Source organism: Carcharodon carcharias, chromosome 17, assembly GCF_017639515.1.
Source record: "Carcharodon carcharias isolate sCarCar2 chromosome 17, sCarCar2.pri, whole genome shotgun sequence".
NCBI classification, from domain to species: domain Eukaryota; kingdom Metazoa; phylum Chordata; class Chondrichthyes; order Lamniformes; family Lamnidae; genus Carcharodon; species Carcharodon carcharias.
This window is the reverse complement of record NC_054483.1, coordinates 1,024,672-1,043,541: the sequence shown is the minus strand read 5'-3', so window position 1 is coordinate 1,043,541 and position 18,870 is coordinate 1,024,672. Positions and strand designations below refer to the sequence as shown.

Genomic DNA, 18,870 nt, shown 5'->3' with positions numbered 1-18,870 from the left:
GTCTGCAGGTACAGCAGGTAATAAGGAAGGCAAATGGAATTTTGACATTTATTGCTAAAGGAATAGAGTATAAAAACAGGGAAGTGTTGTTGCAACTGCACAAGGCATTGGTGAGACCGCACCTGGAGTACTGGGCACAGTTTTGGTCCCCTTACTTGAGGAAGAATGTAGTTGCATTGGAGGCGGTTCAGAGGAGGTTCACTAGATTGATTCCAGAGATGCAGGGCTTGTCTTATGAGGAGAGATTGAGCAGTTTAGGCCTATACTCGCTAGAGTTTAGAAGGATGAGAGGAGATCTAATTGAGGTATATAAGATGCTAAAGGGGATAGACAAAGTAGACGTGGAGCGGATGTTTCCCCTTGTGGGGCATTCTAGAATGAGAGGTCATAGTTTTAGGCTAAGGGGTGGTAGATTTAAATCAGAGATGAGGAGGAATTACTTTTCTCAAAGGGCCGTGAATCTGTGGAATTCACTACCTCAGAGTGCAGTGGTTGCCAGGACGCTGGATAAATTTAAGGAGGAGATAGACAGATTTTTAATTAGTAACGGGTTCAAAGGTTATGGGGAGAGGGTGGGAAATTGGAGTTGAGGCCGAAATTAGATCAGCCATGATCGTATTGAATGGCGGGTCAGGCTTGAGGGGCTGAATTGCCGACTCCTGCTCCTCGTTCTGATGTTCAAAGGGTGCAGCCAGGTGGCTGCAACAACCCAAGTGCTCAGTCCTGGTTAAGACAGAGGAAGAGGCATTGAAAAAGGAGCAAAAATTATTTCTAAGGACAACACTGGCACTGAGAGCATTAACTATCAGGAAAGACCGAAACAGACTGGGGCTGTTTGATCAGAAAAGACCTCATGGTGATCTTCAAAATGATTAAAGGATTTCACGGGGTTGATATGGGGATATTTCTACTTGTGGGGTGTCCAAAGCTAGGGGCGATAAATATTAGATAGTCACTGATAACTCAAGCAGCGAATTCAGAAGAAACTTCTGTACTCAAAACAGTGATAAGCATCTGGAGCTAGCTGCCATATGGAGTATCTGAAGATAATAGTAACGATGCATTTAAGGGGAAGCTAGATAAGTACATGAAAAAGAAATTATATTTATTTATATTGCATTAATTTAGTGTCTTTCATGACTATAGGGTGTCTTGAAGCACTTTATGGACAATGAGGTGCCTATTTAAGTAGGCATTTAATAGTGCAGAACTTGGGTATTGCTAAAAAAAGAGACATGTTGAAGCTTTTCGTCTTGCACCCATCGGGACTCTTCGCAAGAATAGCAATATAAGGGGAAACAACAATTTATACTGTATGTGAAGAGAGTGCTGATTGGTTGGCAAGTGGACTCTGATTGGTAGAGGCGTTGCCATGGAGATTGCACCAATGATGGCTGACAGTGAACTGTTAAGCATTGTTTGAAATTTAAACCAGGCAGCTTGACTCTAATTGGTCAAGGCATTGCTCTGAGGAATGAGTCAGCAAATGGCTGTCACTTATTCCATTTAGCTGAAACAAGCAAAGTGGGGGTACATTTTTGAAGTACAGTCACTGTTGTAATGTCAGAAATGCAGCAGAAACTTTGCGCACAGCAAGCTCCCACAAGCAGCAATGCGATAATGACTGGCTGTTTTTTTTTTGTGATGTTGATTGAGGGGTAAATATTGGCCAGGACACCAGGGAGGATTCCCCTGCTCTTCTTCCATATAGGGCACCGGAGAGGGCAGGCTCATTTAACGCCTCCTCGAAAGAGGGCTCCTCCCACAGCCATGATCATGTGATCACCACACGGAGCAGACCTCTGTCTTGGGTTGGCAGTGTTAAGAGCTGTCTAAAGCACTCAGGGAAGCGGTCATGAGATACAGACCTTGCGCGTGGTATTCGTGCCCAAGAAGGGCAGGAGTAGGGTTCTCGGAGTTGGTAGGTCCACGTGGTGTTGTGGGTCTGCGAGCGCTGACCCTGTCAGCTGGGCATTCGAGAGGTGCAGAGGAACCCTGAGGAGAATCATCACTCCTCCAATGGTTACCCATGACATGAGGAGAGACAGGGTCAGTCTCCAGGCAGCAGGCCCTCAGCAGGACATGTCACAAATTAAAACCATGGTGCCACTGTCCGAAATCCCCTGCGACTCCTTGGGGGAAGGTCCACACAGTCCAGGACGAGCTGTTTGAAAAACAGAAATGAAAATATCGGGATTATTGAGGACTATTAGAACCGGCCAACTATGGAGCTGGAATGTGTCGCTGTAAATCAGAACTTTTTCTGATTTACAAATGGGTTTCACCCTTGCCAATTTTTGTGTCCGCCAATTTGAACTCAAAAATTAAATCATTGTGAGAGTTTTCCATAGCATGGGTCAAGGGTCAGTGAGCAACCAGCCCATGTGAAAGATGTGTAAGACCCAGCACCCCTTGGCAACTGGTGAGCTAAGAGTGGGGACTGACCCTTTTGGCAGCCTCCGCGCACAATCCGAGCTCCCACCGTCACACCATGCTTAGGGGCTAGTCCCCAGTTTTGTGCTTTCCGCAGTCTTCCAGCTCCTCGTTGGTTTGGCTGCTGCTTCTAGAGTGCCGCTCTGAGCTGTGGGCCTTCACATGCGCTAGTCAAAGGCTCATTATGGGGATGTTCCTGTGGGAGCGACACTGCCATCAAAGCTGAGGCCCCCCCAGGCCCCTCTCTGTCTGTCGCGGATTGAACTAAGTGCTCGTTTGGCTTCTTGGCCCCTTTCTGCTGCTTGGAGAGAGGCGGGACTGTCCCTATAACATCCCTCGCCCACGTTATCTTTTACCCTGTGGCTTTTACTAGAAGTAGGGGACAATCCATGCTGGCTTTTATTTCAACAACAAATTATATCACACCATTCACGTAAATCCCAAGCTTCACAGGAGCATTGTAAAACAAAGAGTGACCCCGGGCCACATAAGGAGATATTAGGTCAGATAACCAAATTCTCGGTCAAAGAGGTGGGTTTTAAGGAGCGTCTTAAAGGAGGAGTGTGATGTAGAGAGGGTGGGGAGAGGGTGTAGGGAGGGAATTCCAGAGCTCGGGGCCCAGGCAGCTGAAGGCACGGCCGCCAATAGTGGAGAGATTCAAATCAGGGGGGCTCGGGAGACCAGAATTAGAGGAAGGCAGAGATCTCGGAGGGTTGTGGGGACTGGAGGAGATACAGAGACAGTGGGAGCGAGGTGGTGAGAGATTTGAAAGCAAGGTTGAGAATTTTAAAATCAAGATGGCGCTTGACCAGGAGCCAGTGTTGGTCAGCGAGCACAGGGAGTGATAGGGAAACGGGACTCGGTGTGAGTTAAGACACAGGAAGCAGAGTTTTGGGTGAGCTCGAGTTTACACATTCACTTATCCCAGTATCACAGAAGAGGAGGGCTGCTAATTTGGGCCTGGATTAAGGAGAGGACGTTGCTCCTGATCAGTGCAGCAAGACCTGGTGGGGTGTGTATTTGTGTGGGTGAAGGATAAGGCCAAGATCAAGCTAGAATTCAAGGCCACATCCTGTCAACACTCACTGTCTGACTAGAATTGGGGACACAGTTTAAAAATAAGGGGTCTCCCATTTAAGACAGAGATGAGGAGGAATTTCTTCTCTCAGAGGGTTGTTAATCTGTGGAATTCTCTCCCCCAGAGAGCAGTAGGGGATAGCTCAAGGCTGTGTTAGATTTTTGATCAACAAGGGAGTCGAGGGGAAAGGCAGGAAAGTGGAGTTAAGACTATAATCAGATCAGCCATGAATGGTGGACAGGCTCAAGGGGCTGAATGGCCTACTCCTGCTCCTATTTCTGATGATCTAAGTTCTCAGACAAATTATGCCTCAGCAAGTGCTGCCCCAATGAGGATCCTTCAGGAGGTAAATAACAAGGTTTGCTAAGGTGATTAAAAATTAATACAGTTATGAGATGCTATGGGACATATTGAGTTTGGCCTTCATATAGTAACATGGAATGGATTCCTTCACCCCTAGGCGCAGAGGGAGGCCTATCAGCCCTTCACAGCTCTGGTGTACATGGGGAAGGAAGAGTGTACAGGCTATTCTGAAGTGTATTGAAAGCCTGTTATTGTGTCGGGAAGCATGGCAACTAGTAGTGTGCAGGAAGATGACACAAGGAGTAATGAAATAAGTGATGTTTTGATGTTTTGTTCATTCATGGGATGTGAGCACTGGCTGGGCCAGCGTTTATTACCCATCCCTAGTTGCCCTTGAGAAGGTGGTGGTGAGCTGCCTTCTGGAACCGCTGCAGTCCATGTGGTGTAGGTACACCCACAGTGCTGTTAGGGAGGGAGTTCCAGGATTTGGACCCAGCGACAGTGAAGGAACGGTGATATATTTCCAAATCAAGATGGAGATTGGCTTGGAGGGGAACTTCCAGGTGGTGGTGCTCCCATGTGTCTGCTGCCTTTGACCTTCTAGATGGTACCGGTCATGAGTTTGGAATGTGCTGCCTAAGGAACCTTGGGGAGTTCCTGCATCCTGTAGACGGTACACACTACTGCCAATGTGTGGATAGAATGAAGGTTATGGATGGGGTGCCAATCAAACGGGCTGCTTTTTTACTTCCCCTCTATCTTTCTTCTGAAACTTCTCTCACCAAAGATGAGTTGTTTGTGATTGGAAAAACCCACCAAAAGACCTCATTGCTGCAAACTGGGAGTTCATAAAGGAGAATCCCGAGGCAACACTACTGTCTCCAGTGAGAAACCCCAAGAACCAGCAGCTTCTGTGGACCAGGACCCTCCAGCTGTCAACAAGCATCAGGAGACTCCAGGAATTATTTCTTTCCCCTGTCTTTACTTGCTTCTTGGCCAAGTTTTTAAGATCCGATTCTCTGTAAGAGTTTTATTTCTTTTCTGCATGCTCAGACTGGCAGGGAGGAGGATTGTGTGTGTGTTGTTTTACATTAATGGATAATTGGACATTTTATACTTTTTAAACCTTTTATTAATAATTTCTGCTTCTTTACCTGAGTGAGGTTCATCAATAAACCTAACTTCTTCCTTGTTAACTTAAGGAAACTGGTTGGCTTATTTCTTGCACGGAGATAGTACAATGTTAAATAAATATTAAATTGGCAATGTCACCTCCCTTTCAAATTCAAACTCTGTTATAACCAACTCAGGAGTGGGACAAAGAGAGGAGTCAGTTCACCCCTGTTAACCTGGTGGTAACTATATCAATATATCCTTACACTGCCTCTCCGCTCTACCCCATCTAGGTTCTATTTAAATGAAGCTATTCAAAAGTCCTGAAGGGATTAAAGAGACAAAATCGGGAGAGAGTAGGGTCGATGATGTAATCCTAATGAAATCACTAGGGGATTGTAAAAGATTGATTGTGCTTGGTTGAAATTCTTTCCCTGGCATGTCCCTTTCTTTCCAGTAACTCGCTCCTTAATTAAATCCCCTGATAATAGCACCACTGCCTCCCGGTCTCACCAAAAAGCATCAGGATTCATGGGATGATTAACTCTAAAGATTCAAATGCATTCACTTTGAAAGTAGTGTCACCTTGCCTGGTACTTTAAGCAGGTAAGCGATAGCATGGTTTCATATACACTGGGGGAGAGGTCAGCTCCAATTCCCCAGCATATCAGCAGACCTGATAAACTACTAGTGCCTCATTTCCTTGGCTGTAGTTCCAAACTGAAGTCAATGACTGTCCTTTCTTGTACTCAGACCGTGTTGGAGCGATGTATTTTTCGGTGTCTACATGGCAATAATGTTTCACTGTTTTGGTGCACAGCATAGAAGCAGTCCATATTAGAAGGGAATGGATTCTTTGTTTTAATTATTGCCCCATTCAAATCTCATCACCTTTGCATGGCTCCAGCACAAAGCTGAGCTGTTTGTGATTTGAAAAACCCACCAGAAGACCTCATTGCTGCAAACCGAGAGTTCATAAATGAAAATTCCGAATCAACACCACTGTCTCCCCTCAAGAACCATCAGCTACTGTGGCCCAGGACTCTTCAGCTGGTTCAGTCTCAGAGTGTCAGCCATGGCTCAGTAATAGCACACTCGTCTCTGTTCCAAGTCCCACAACAGGCCGTGAGCACCACAATCTAGGCTGATGCTCCCAGTGGAGTACTGAGGGAGTGCTGCACTGTCAGAGGTATGGCGAGGCTCTGCCTGCCCTCTCAGATAAAAGATCCAGTGGCATGGAGTGGAGGAACAGAAGCGGAGTTTGAAGTTTGCAGGCGGTGCCAACCTTGGGAATGCAATGAAAGGCGGGTGATAGACTTCAAAAGGGTGGAATGGGCGGGTGCATGGCAGATGAAATTCACTGTAGTGATTCATTTTGGTAGGAGGAACGTGAGAAGCAATATAAAATAAAGAATACAATTCTAAAAGGAGATACAGGAACGAGGGACCTGGAGGTATAAATCATTGAAGGTGGCAGGGACAGACTGAGAAAGTAGTTAAAAGGCAGACAGGATCCTGGGCTTTATAAAGAGAGACATAGAGTGCAAAAGCAAGGAAGTTATTGTGAACCTTTATAAAACACTGGTTTGGCCTCAACTGGAGGATTATGCCCATTCTGGGTGCTGCACTTTAGGAAGGATGTGAAGACTTTAGAGAGGGTGTGGAAAAGGTTCACGGGAATGGTTCCAGGGATGAGGAACTTGAGTTGCGTGGAGAGATTGGAGAAGCTGGGACTGTTCTCCTTGGAGAAGAGAGGGTGGAGAGGAGATTTGATAGAGGTGTTCAAAATCATGAGAGCTCTGGGCCAAGCCAATAGGGAGAGACTGTTCCCATTGGTTGAAGGATCGAGAGCCAGAGGCCCCAGATTTAAGGTGATTTGTGAAAGAAGCAATGGGGACATGAGGAAAATGTTTTACACAGTGGATCAGGACATTGGTGGTAGATTCAATCATAGCTTTCAAAGGTGAATTGGATAAGTTCATGGTGAGAAAATAAAGTTGCATGGGTGTGGGTCCAGTTGAGTTGCTCTTGCAGACAGCCAGCATGGGCTTGATGGGCTGAATGGCCCATAGAAGAACTCTATGCTTCTATGAGTTCTCCCTGGTTTCCTGGCCAATAATTATCCCACAGTCGCCATCACTGAAAGAGATCATGTGGTCGTGATCATTTTGAAGTTTGTGGGAGCTTGCTGTGCACAAACTGGTTGCCGCATATTCCACATGACAACAGTGACTATGATTCAAAAGCACTTTATTGGCTTTTTATGTGCTTTGGGACGTTTCTTGCATTTAGATTGGTTCTTGTGTCCAACAGGAATCAGTCAGGAAGGGAAGGGACAAAAGCAAAGAACTGTGGATGCTGGAAATCCAAAACAAAAACAAAAACAAGAAGGGATAACGTTGGTGCAACACTGAGGATAGGGTGCTATGTGTTGGTGTTGTCTCTTGGGTCTCTGCTGTGGGTAATAATTACACATCAAGCTTGGAAAGATCAGAACTCTTTATCTTTAACTTGCCATGCTGCCTTGTACACAAGAAGGACTGGTTTGAACATCATATCAGTCTCTAGTGCAGCTGTGAAATGCGGCCCCGGAACACATATAACAACTAGCTTCTAGCTAATTGGTTCCCAGCTCTTTCAAGATATTTACAGATGATAACATATAACAGAGGGAAAGAGATAAGTTGAGAGGACGATGCTTCATCTGATATGCACTGATATGAACCTTCCTGTGTGTGCTAATTACGAGTTGCTAATGAATGGATGTAATTGTTTGATATATTACTTCTATCTGAGTGTATTCGAAGTTACAGTCAGGTGCTAATCCTACCTTGCACAAGTGACCTTTCCGAAGTGTGAGCGAAGACGCTAGAGGTCAAAACCAGCCTGAAACTGACCCCAGATATTGCTCTGTCCAGCAAGCAGATAGCAATTCAACCATACACTAACGCTGCACAGAATAATAGGAGCAGTGAATGATACTGTACAGAAGGAGCAAAAATGGCCAAACGGGTCTGTGCCAACTCCATTAAAGAGCCATCCAGTTGCTCACACTGAACAACCCACTCCCGATATCCCTGCATTTTTCCTCAAAGTAGTTAAACCATTCCATTTTGAAAGCAAGAATTTAATCTGCATAATGGTCATCCCCAGTCAGACAGTGTGTTCTCATCTGTATCCCCCAACCATGATCAGACAGTGGGTTCTAAATCTGTATCCCCCTTCCCTGACCAGACAGCGTGTTCTCAGTCTGAAACACCCTCCAGGATCAGGCAGTGCATTCCCAAACTGTATCCCCCTCCCCGATCAGTCAGTGTGTTCTCAATCTGTATCCCACCTCTCCAATCAGTCAGTGTGTTCTCAATCTGTATCCCCCTCCATGATCGGACAGTGTGTTCTGTATCTGTATCCCCCCTGCTCAATGAGACAGAGTTCTCAGCCCGAATCCCCCGCTCCACCATCAGGCACTGCATTCCCAATCTGTATCTCCGCTCCTCAATCAGACAGTGTGTTCTCAATCTGTATCCCCCCTCCCCGATCAGACAGTGTGTTCCCAATGTATATCCCCTGTCCCCGATCAGAGAGCGTGTTCTCAATCTGTATCCAACCCTCCACGATCAGACAGTGTGTTCTCAATCTGTGTCCCCCCCTCCCCGATCAGACTGTGTGTTCTCAATCTGTATCCCCCCACCCCAATCAGACATTGGGTTCTCAATCTGTATCCCCCCTCCCAGATCAGACAGTATGTTCTCAATCTGTATCCCCCTCCCCAATCAGACAGTGTGTTCTCAATCTGGATCCCCCCCTCACCGATCAGACAGTGTGTTCTCAATCTGTATACCCCCTCCTCGATCAGTGTGTTCTCAAACTGTATCCCCCTACCCCATCAGACATTGTGTCCTCAAACTGTATACACCCACCCCGAACAGACAGTGTGTTCTCAAGCTGTGTCCCCCCACCCAGATCAGACATTGTGTTCTAAATCTGTATACCCCCTCCGCGATCAGACTGTGTGTTCTAAATCTGTATCCCCCTTTCCAGAGCAGACAGTGTGTTCTAAATCTGTATCCCCCCACACCGATCAGACAGTGTGTTCTAAATCTGTATCCCCCTCCCGGATCAGACAGTGTGTTCTGAATCGGTATCCCCTCCACCTCGATCAGACAGTGTGTTCTCAATGTGTATACCCCCTCCCCAATCAGACAGTGAGTCCTAAATCTGTATCCCACCTCACCGATCAGACAGTGTGTTCTCAATCTGTATCCCCCCACCCCGATCAGACATTGTGTTCTCAATCTGTCTCCCCCCTCCTCGAACAGACATTGTGTTCTCAATCTGTATACACCCTCCCCAATCAGACAGCGAGTCCTAAGTCTGTATCCCCCCACCCCGATCAGACAGTGTGTTCTCAATCTGTATCACCCGTCTCCAATCAGACAGTGCGTTCTCAATCTGTCTCCCCCCTCCTCAATCAGACATTGTGTTCTCAATCTGTATACGCCCTCCCCAATCAGACAGCGAGTCCTAAGTCTGTATCCCCCCACCCCGATCAGACAGTGTGTTCTCAATCTGTATCCCCCATGCCCGATTAGACAATGTGTTCTCAATCTGTATCCCACCTCACCGATCAGACAGTGTGTTCTCAATCTGTATCCCCCCACCCCGATCAGACATTGTGTCCTCAATCTGTCTCCCCCCTCCTCGATCAGACATTGTGTTCTCAATCTGTATACGCCCTCCCCAATCAGACAGCGAGTCTTAAGTCTGTAACCACCCTCCCCGATCAGACAGTGTGTTCTCAATCTGTATCCCCCTCCCCGAACAGACAGTGTCTTCTCAATCTGTATTCGCCCCTCCTTGATCAGACAGTGTGTTCTCAATCTGTATTCCCCCCCTCCCCGAACAGACAGTCTGTTCTCAATGTTCAAACCCATCCCCGATCAGACAGTGTGTTCTCAATCTCTACCCCCCTCCCCGATCAGACAGACAGTGTGTTCTCAATCTCTATCCCCACTCCCATATCAGACAGTGTGTTCTCAATCTGTATCCTCCCCCCCATATCAGACAGTGTGTTCTAAATCTGTATCCCCCTTCCATATCAGACAGTGTGTTCTCAATCTGTATCCCCCCCCTCCTCGATCAGGCAGTGTGTTCTCAATCTGTATCCCCCCTCCCCATCAGACAGTGAGTCCTAAATCTGTATCCCCCCTCCCCATCAGACAGTGTGTTCTCAATCTGTATGCCCCCTCCCTGATCAGACAGTGTGTTCTCAATCTGTATCACCCCTCCCCAATCAGACAGTGTGTTCTCAATCTGTATCCCCCGTCCCCGATCAGACAGTGTATTCTCAATCAGCATCCCCCCTCCCCGATAAGATGGTGTGTTCTGAATCTGTATTACCCCTTCCCCAATCAGACAGAGAGTCCTAAATCTGTATCCCCCCTCCCCAATCAGACAGTGTGTTCTCAATCTGTATCCCTCCTCCCCGATAAGACGGTGTGTTCTGAATCTGTATTACCCCTTCCCCAATCAGACAGTGAGTCCTAAATCTGTATCCCCCCTCCCCGATCAGACAGTGTGTTCTCAATCTGTATCCCTCCTCCCCGATAAGATGGTGTGTTCTGAATCTGTATTATGCAATTCCCGATCAGACTGTGTGTTCTCAATCTGTATCCCCCCTCCCCGATCAGACAATGTGTTCTAAATCTGTATCCCCCCTCCCCGATCAGACAATGTGTTCTAAATCTGTATCCCCACTCCCCGATCAGACAGTGTGTTCTCAATCTGTATCCCACCTCCCCGATCAGACAGTGTGTTCTCAATCTCTATCCCCCCTCCCCGATCAGACAGTCAGACAGTGTGTTCTCAATCGGAATCCCCCCTCCTCGATCAGACAGTGTGTTCTCAATCTGTATCCCACCTCCCCGATCAGACAGTCTGTTCACAATCTGTATCCCCCTCCCCAATCAGTCAGTGTGTTCACAATCTGTATCCCCCCTCCCTGATCAGACAATATGTTCTCAATCTGTATCCCCTTCCCCAATCAGACAGTGTGTTCTCAATCTGTATCCCTCCACCCCGATAAGACGGTGTGTTCTGAATCTGTATTACCCCTTCCCCAATCAGACAGTGAGTCCTAAATCTGTATCCCCCCTCCCCGATCAGACAGTGTGTTCTCAATCTGTATCCCTCCTCCCCGATAAGATGGTGTGTTCTGAATCTGTATTATGCAATTCCCGATCAGACTGTGTGTTCTCAATCTGTATGCCCCCTCCCCGATCAGGCCGTGTGTTCTCAATCTGTATCCCCCCTCCCCGATCAGACAATGTGTTCTAAATCTGTATCCCCACTCCCCGATCAGACAGTGTGTTCTCAATCTGTATCCCACCTCCCCGATCAGACAGTGTGTTCTCAATCTCTATCCCCCCTCCCCGATCAGACAGTCAGACAGTGTGTTCTCAATCGGAATCCCCCCTCCTCGATCAGACAGTGTGTTCTCAATCTGTATCCCACCTCCCCGATCAGACAGTGTGTTCACAATCTGTATCCCCCTCCCCAATCAGTCAGTGTGTTCACAATCTGTATCCCCCCTCCCTGATCAGACAATATGTTCTCAATCTGTATCCCCTTCCCCAATCAGACAGTGTGTTCTCAATCTGTATCCAACTCCCCGTTAAGACAGTGTGTTCTCTATCTGTATCCCCCTCCTCAATCAGACAGTGTATTCTCAATCTATAACACCCCCACCCCGATCAGACAGCGTGTTCTCAATCTGTATCACCCTCCACAATCAGACAGTGTGTTCTCAATCTGTATCCAACTCCCCGATCAGAGAGTGTGTTCTCAACGTGTATCTCCCTCCCTGATCAGACAGTGTGTTCTCAATCTGTATCCTGCCCTCCCCGATCAGACAGTGTGTTCTCAATCTGTATCCCCCCCACCCCGATCAGACAGTGTGTTCTCAATCTGTATCCCACCAACCCGATCAGACAGTGTGTTCTCAATCTGTATCCCCACCTCCCTGAACAGACAGTGTGCTCTCAATGTTCAACCCCATCCCCGATCAGACAGTGTGTCCTCAATCTGTATCACCCCTCCCCATTCAGACAGTGTGTTCTCAATCTGTATTCCCCCTCATCGATCAGACAGTGTGTTCTCAATCTGTATCCCCCCTCCATAATCAGATAATGTGTTCTTAATCTCTATCCACCCTCCCCGATCAGACAGTTTGTTCTCAATCTCTATCACCCCTTCCCGATCAGACAGTGTGTTCTCGATCTGTATCCCACCACGTCGATCAGACAGTGTGTTCTCAATCTGTATCCCCCTCCCCAATCATACAGTGTGTTCTCAATCTGTATCCCTCCTCCCCGATAAGACGGTGTGTTCTCAATCTGTATCACCCCTCTCCGATCAGACAGTGTGTTCTCAATCAGCATCCCCCCTCCCCGATAAGACGGTGTGTTCTGAATCTGTATTACCCCTTCCCCAATTAGACAGTGTTTTCTCAGTCTGTATCCCCCCTCCCCGATCAGACAGTGTGTTCTCAGTCTGTATCCCCCTCACCAATCAGACAGTGTGTTCTCAATCTGTATCCCCCTCACCAATCAGACAGTGTGTTCTCAATCTGTATCCCTCCTCCCCGATAAGACGGTGTGTTCTGAATCTGTATTACCCCTTCCCCAATCAGACAGTGAGTCCTAAATCTGTATCCCCCCTCCCCAATCATACAGTGTGTTCTCAATCTGTATCCCTCCTCCCCGATAAGATGGTGTGTTCTGATTCTGTATTACGCCAACCCCGATTAGGCGGTGTGTTCTCAATCTGTATCCCCCCTCCCCGATCAGACAGTGTGTTCTCAATCTGTATCCCCCCTCCCCGATAAGACGGTGTGTTCTGAATCTGTATTACCCCTTCCCCAATCAGACAGTGAGTCCTAAATCTGTATCCCCCCTCCCCGATCAGACAGTGTGTTCTCAATCTGTATCCCTCCTCCCCGATAAGATGGTGTGTTCTGAATCTGTATTACGCCATTCCCGATCAGACTGTGTGTTCTCAATCTGTATGCCCCCTCCCCGATCAGGCGGTGTGTTCTCAATCTGTATCCCCCCTCCCTGATCAGACAGTGTGTTCTAAATCTGTATCCCCCCCTCCCCGATCAGACAGTGTGTTCTCAATCAGTATTCCCCCTCCCCGATCAGACAGTGTGTTCTCAATCTGTATCCCACCTCCCCGATCAGACAGTGTGTTCTCAATCTCAATCCCCCCTCCCCGATCAGACAGTCAGACAGCGTGTTCTCAATCTATATCCCTCCTCCCCGATCAGACAGTGTGTTCTCAATCTGTATCCCACCTCCCCGATCAGACAGTGTGTTCTCAATCTGTATCCCCCTCCCCAATCAGTCAGTGTGTTCACAATCTGTATCCCCCCTCCCTGATCAGACAGTATGTTCTCAATCTGTATCCCCTTCCCCAATCAGACAGTGTGTTCTCAATCTGTATCCACCTCCCCGTTAAGACAGTGTGTTCTCTATCTGTATCCCCCTCCTCAATCAGACAGTGTATTCTCAATCTATAACACCCCCACCCCGATCAGACAGCGTGTTCTCAATCTATATCCCCCTCCCCAATCAGACAGTGTATTCTCAATCTATAACACCCCCACCCCGATCAGACAGCGTGTTCTCAATGTGTATCTCTCTCCCCAATCAGACAGTGTGTTCTCAATCTGTATCCTGCCCTCCCCGATCAGAGAGTGTGTTCTCAATCTGTATCCCCCTCACCAATCAGACAGTGTGTTCTCAATCTGTATCCCCCCTCCCTGATCAGACAGTATGTTCTCAATCTGTATCCCCCCCACCCCGATCAGACAGTGTGTTCTCAATCTGTATCCCCCTCCCCAATCAGACAGTGTGTTCTCAATCTGTATCCCCCCTCCATAATCAGATAATGTGTTCTTAATCTCTATCACCCCTTCCCGATCAGACAGTGTGTTCTCGATCTGCATCCCACTGCCTAGATCAGGCAGTGTGTTCTCAATCTGTATCCCCCCTCCCCGATCAGACTGTGTGTTCTCAATATGTATCCCCCCTCCCCGATCAGAGAGTGTGTTCTCAATATGTATCCCCCCTCCCCGATCAGACAGTGTGTTCTCAATATGTATCCCCACTCCCCGATCAGACAGTGTGTTCTCAATATGTATCCCCCCTCCCCGATCAGACAGTGTGTTCTCAATCTGTATCCCCCCCTCCCCGATCAGACAATGTGTTCTCAATCTGTATCCAGCCTCCCCGATCAGACAGTGAGTTCTCAATCTGTATCCAGCCTCCCCGATCAGACAGTGTGTTCTCAATCTGTATCCCCCCTCCATGATCAGACAGTGTGTTCTCAATCTGTATCTCCCTCCCCGATCAGACAGTGTGTTCTCAATCTGTATCCCCCTCCCCGATCAGACAGTGAGTTCTCAATCTGTATCCTCCTGCCCGATTAGACAGTGTGATCTCAATCTGTATGCCCCCTCCCCGATCAGACAGTGAGTTCTCAATCTGTATCCTCCTGCCCGATTAGACAGTGTGATCTCAATCTGTATCCCCCCTCCATGATCAGACAGTGTGTTCTCAATCTGTATTCCCCCTCCCCGATCAGATAATGTGTTCCCAATCTGTATCCCCCCCTTCCCGATCAGACAGCATGTTCTCAATCTGTATCTCCCCTCCCAGATCAGACAGTGTATTCTCAATCTGTACCCACCACTCCCCGATCAGACAGTGTGTTCTCAATCTGTATCCCCCATCATCGATCAGACAGCTTGTTGTCAATCTGTACCCAACCCTCCCCGATCAGACAGTGTGTTCTCAATCTGTATCCCCTCTCCCCGATCAGACAGTGTGTTCTCAATCTGTACCCACCCCTCCCCGATCAGACTGTCTGTTCTCAATCACTATCCTCCCTCCCCAATCAGACAGTGTGTTCTCAATATGTATCCCCCCTCCCCGATCAGACAGTGTGTTCTCAATCTGTATCCCCCCTCCCCGATCAGACAGTGTGTTCTCAAGCTGTATCACCCCTCCCCGATCAGACAGGGTGTTCTCAATCCAAAGCAGAATTACCTGGAATAACTCAGCAGGTCTGGCAGCATCGGCGGTGAAGAAAAGAGATGACGTTTCGAATCCTCATGACCCATCAACAGAACTGAGTGAATATTAGGAGAGGGGTGAAATATAAGGTGGGGGGAGGGAGGGTTGGGTGTTGAGAAGTGGAGGGGGATGGTGTGGTTGTAGGGACAAGCAAGCAGTAATAGGAGCAGATAATCAAAAGATGTCACAGACAAAGAAACAAAGAGGTGTTGAAGATGGTGATATTATCTAAACGAATGTGCTAATTAAGAATGGATGGTAGGGCACTCAAGGTACAGCTATAGTGGGGGTGGGGGGCATACAAGTTTTAAAAATAATGGAAATAGAATGGAAAAGAAAAATCTACATAAATTATTTGAAAAAACAAAAGGAAGCGGGAAGAAACAGAAAGGGGGTGGGAATGGAGGAGGGAGTTCAAGATAGAAAGTTGTTGAATTCAATATTCAATCCGGAAGGCTGTAGAATGCCTAGTCGGAAGATGAGGTGCTGTTCCTCCAGTTTGCGTTGGGCTTCACTGGACAATGCAGCAAGCCAAGGACAGACATGTGGGCAAGAGAGCAGGGTGGAGTGTTAAAATGGCAAGCGACAGGGAGCTTTGGGTCATTCTTGTGGACAGACCTCAGGTGTTCTGCAAAGTGGTCGCCCAGTTTACGTTTGATCTCTCCAATGTAGAGTAGACCGCATTAGGAGCAACGAATGCAGTAGACTAAGTTAGGGGAAATGCAAGTGAAATGCTGCTTCACTTGAAAGGAGTGTTTGGGTCCTTGGACGGTGAGGAGAGAGGAAGTGAAGGGGCAGGTGTTGCATCTTTTGCGTGGGCATGGGGAGGTGCCATAGGTGGGGTTTGAGGAGTAGGGGGTGATGGAGGAGTGGACCAGGGTGTCCCGGAGAGAACGATCCCTACCGAATGCCGCCAGGAGGGGTGAAGGAAAGATGTGTTTGGTGGTGGCATCATGCTGGAGTTGGCGGAAATGGCAGAGGATGATCCTTTGAATGCAGAGGCTGGTGGGGTGATAAGTGAGGAAAAGGGGGACCCGATCATGTTTCTGGGAGGGAGGAGAAGGCATGAGGGCGGATGCGCGGGAGTTGGGCCGGACACGGTTGAGGGCCCTGTCAACTACCGTGGGTGGAAAACCTCGGTTAAGGAAGAAGGAGGACATGTCAGAGGAACTGTTTTTGAAGGTAGCATCATCAGAACAGATGCGACGGAGGCGAAGGAACTGAGAGAATGGGATGGAGTCCTTACAGGAAGCGGGGTGTGAGGAGCTGTAGTCGAGGTAGCTGTGGGAGTCGGTAGGCTTGTAATGGATATTGGTGATATTCTCAAACTGTATCCCCCCTTCCCGATCAGACAGTGTGTTCTCAATCTGTATCCACCCTCCCCGATCAGACAGTGTGTTCACAATCTGCACCCACCCCTCCCCGATCAGACAGTGTGTTCACAATCTGCACCCACCCCTCCCCGATCAGACAGTGTGTTCACAATCTGCACCCACCCCTCCCCGATCAGACAGTGTGTTCACAATCTGTACCCACCCCTCCCCGATCAGACAGTGTGTTCTCAGTGTATATACCCACCACCTGGAGCATACAGTGTGTTCTCAGTCTGTATACACACCTGTTGGAGCAAACAGTGTGTTCTCAATCTGTATACCCACCATTCGGAGCAGACAGTGTGTTCTCAATCTGGTATCCCCCCTCATTGATCAGACAGTATGTTATTAATCTACAACCCCCCTCCCCGATCAGACAGTGTGTTCTCATTCTGTAAACGCACACGCCGATCAGCCAGTGTGTTCTCAATCTGTATACGCACACGCCGATCAGACAGTGTGTTCTCAATCTGTATTCCCCCTCCTTGATCAGATAATGTGTTCTCAATCTGTATCCAGCCTCCCCGATCAGACCGTTTCTTCTCAATCTGTATCACCCCTCCCCGATCAGACAGTGTGTTCTCAATATGTATCGCCCCTCATCGATCAGACAGTGTGTTCTCAACTTGTAATCCAACTCCCCGATCAGCCAGTGTGTTCTCAATCTGTATACGCACACGCCGATCAGACAGTGTGTTCTCAATCTGTATTCCCCCTCCTTGATCAGATAATGTGTTCTCAATCTGTATCCAGCCTCCCCGATCAGACCGTTTCTTCTCAATCTGTATCACCCCTCCCCGATCAGACAGTGTGTTCTCAATATGTATCGCCCCTCATCGATCAGACAGTGTGTTCTCAACTTGTAATCCAACTCCCCGATCAGACAGTGTGTTCTCAACAAAAACAAAAACAGAATTACCTGGAAAAACTCAGCAGGTCTGGCAGCATCGGCGGAGAAGAAAAGAGTTGACGTTTCGAGTCCTCATGATCCTTCGACAGAACAGTGTGTTCTCAATCTGTATCCCCCTCCCCAATCAGACAGTGTGTTCTCAATCTGTATCCCCCTCCCCAATCAGAGAGTGTGTTCTCAATCTGTAACCGCCCTCCCCGATCAGACAGTGTGTTCTCAATCTGTATCCCCACTCCCCGATCAGACAGTGTGTACTCAATCTGTATCCCCACTCCCCGATCAGACAGTGTGTACTCAATCTGTAACCTCCCTCCCCGTTCAGAAAGTGTGTTCTCAATCTGTATCCCCCCCTCGAAGATCAGTGTGTTCTCAATCTGTATCCCCACTCCCCGATCAGACAGTGTGTACTCAATCTGTATCCCCACTCCCCGATCAGACAGTGTGTACTCAATCTGTAACCTCCCTCCCCGTTCAGAAAGTGTGTTCTCAATCTGTATCCCCCCCTCGAAGATCAGTGTGTTCTCAATCTGTATCCCCTCCCCGATCAGAAAGTGTGTTCTCAATCCGTATCCCCCCTCCCTGATCATACAGTGTGTTCACAATCTGTAAAACCCCTAGCTGATCAGCCAGTGTGTTCTCAACCTGTATACCGACAGACCAATCAGACAGTTTGTTCTCAGTCTTTATACCCACCACCCGGAGCAGACAATGTGTTCTCAATCTGTATACCCACCATCCGGAGCAGACAGTGTGTTCTCAATCTGTATACCCACCAACCGGATCAGAGAATGTGTTCTCAATCTGTATACCCACCAACTGGAGCAGACAGTGTGTTCTCAATCTGTATCCACCCTCCCTGATCAGACAGTGTGTTCTGAATCTGTATCCCCCTCACCGATCAGACAGTGTGTTCCCAGTCTGTATACCCACCACTCGGTTCAGACAGTGTTTTCTCAATCTGTATCCCCGCTCCCTGATTAGTTAATGTGTTCTCAATCTCTATCCACCGTACCCGATCAGACAGTTTGTTCTCAATCTGTATCACCCCTTACCGATTAGACAGTGTGTTCTCAATCTGTATCCCCTCTCCCCGATCAGACAGTACGTTTTCAATCTGTATCCCCCCATCCTCGTTCAGACAGTGTGCGCTCAATCACTATCCCCCCTCCCCGATCAGACAGTGTGTTCTCAATCTGTATCCCCCCTCCCTTATCAGACAGTGTGTTCTCAATCTGTATCCCCCCTCCCTTATCAGACAGTGTGTTCTCAATCACTATCCCCCCTCCCCGATCAGACAGTGTGTTCTCAACCTGTATTCCCCCCTCCCCGATCAGACAGTGTGTTCTCAATTTGTAATCCAACTCCCCAATCAGACAGTGTGTTCACAATCTGTATCCCCCCCTCCCCGATCAGACAGTGTGTTCTCAATCCTCTTTCCCCGATCAGACAGTGCGTTCTCAATGTGTATCGGCCCTCCCCGATCAGACAGTGTGTTCTCAATCTGTATTCCCCCCTCCCCGATCA

General features: G+C 48.1%; 1 pseudogene; it reads right to left on the bottom strand.

The window, feature by feature from the left end:
• LOC121290040 overlaps window positions 1–18,870 on the bottom strand; it is a 62,778-nt pseudogene that overhangs the window by 3,316 nt on the left and 40,592 nt on the right.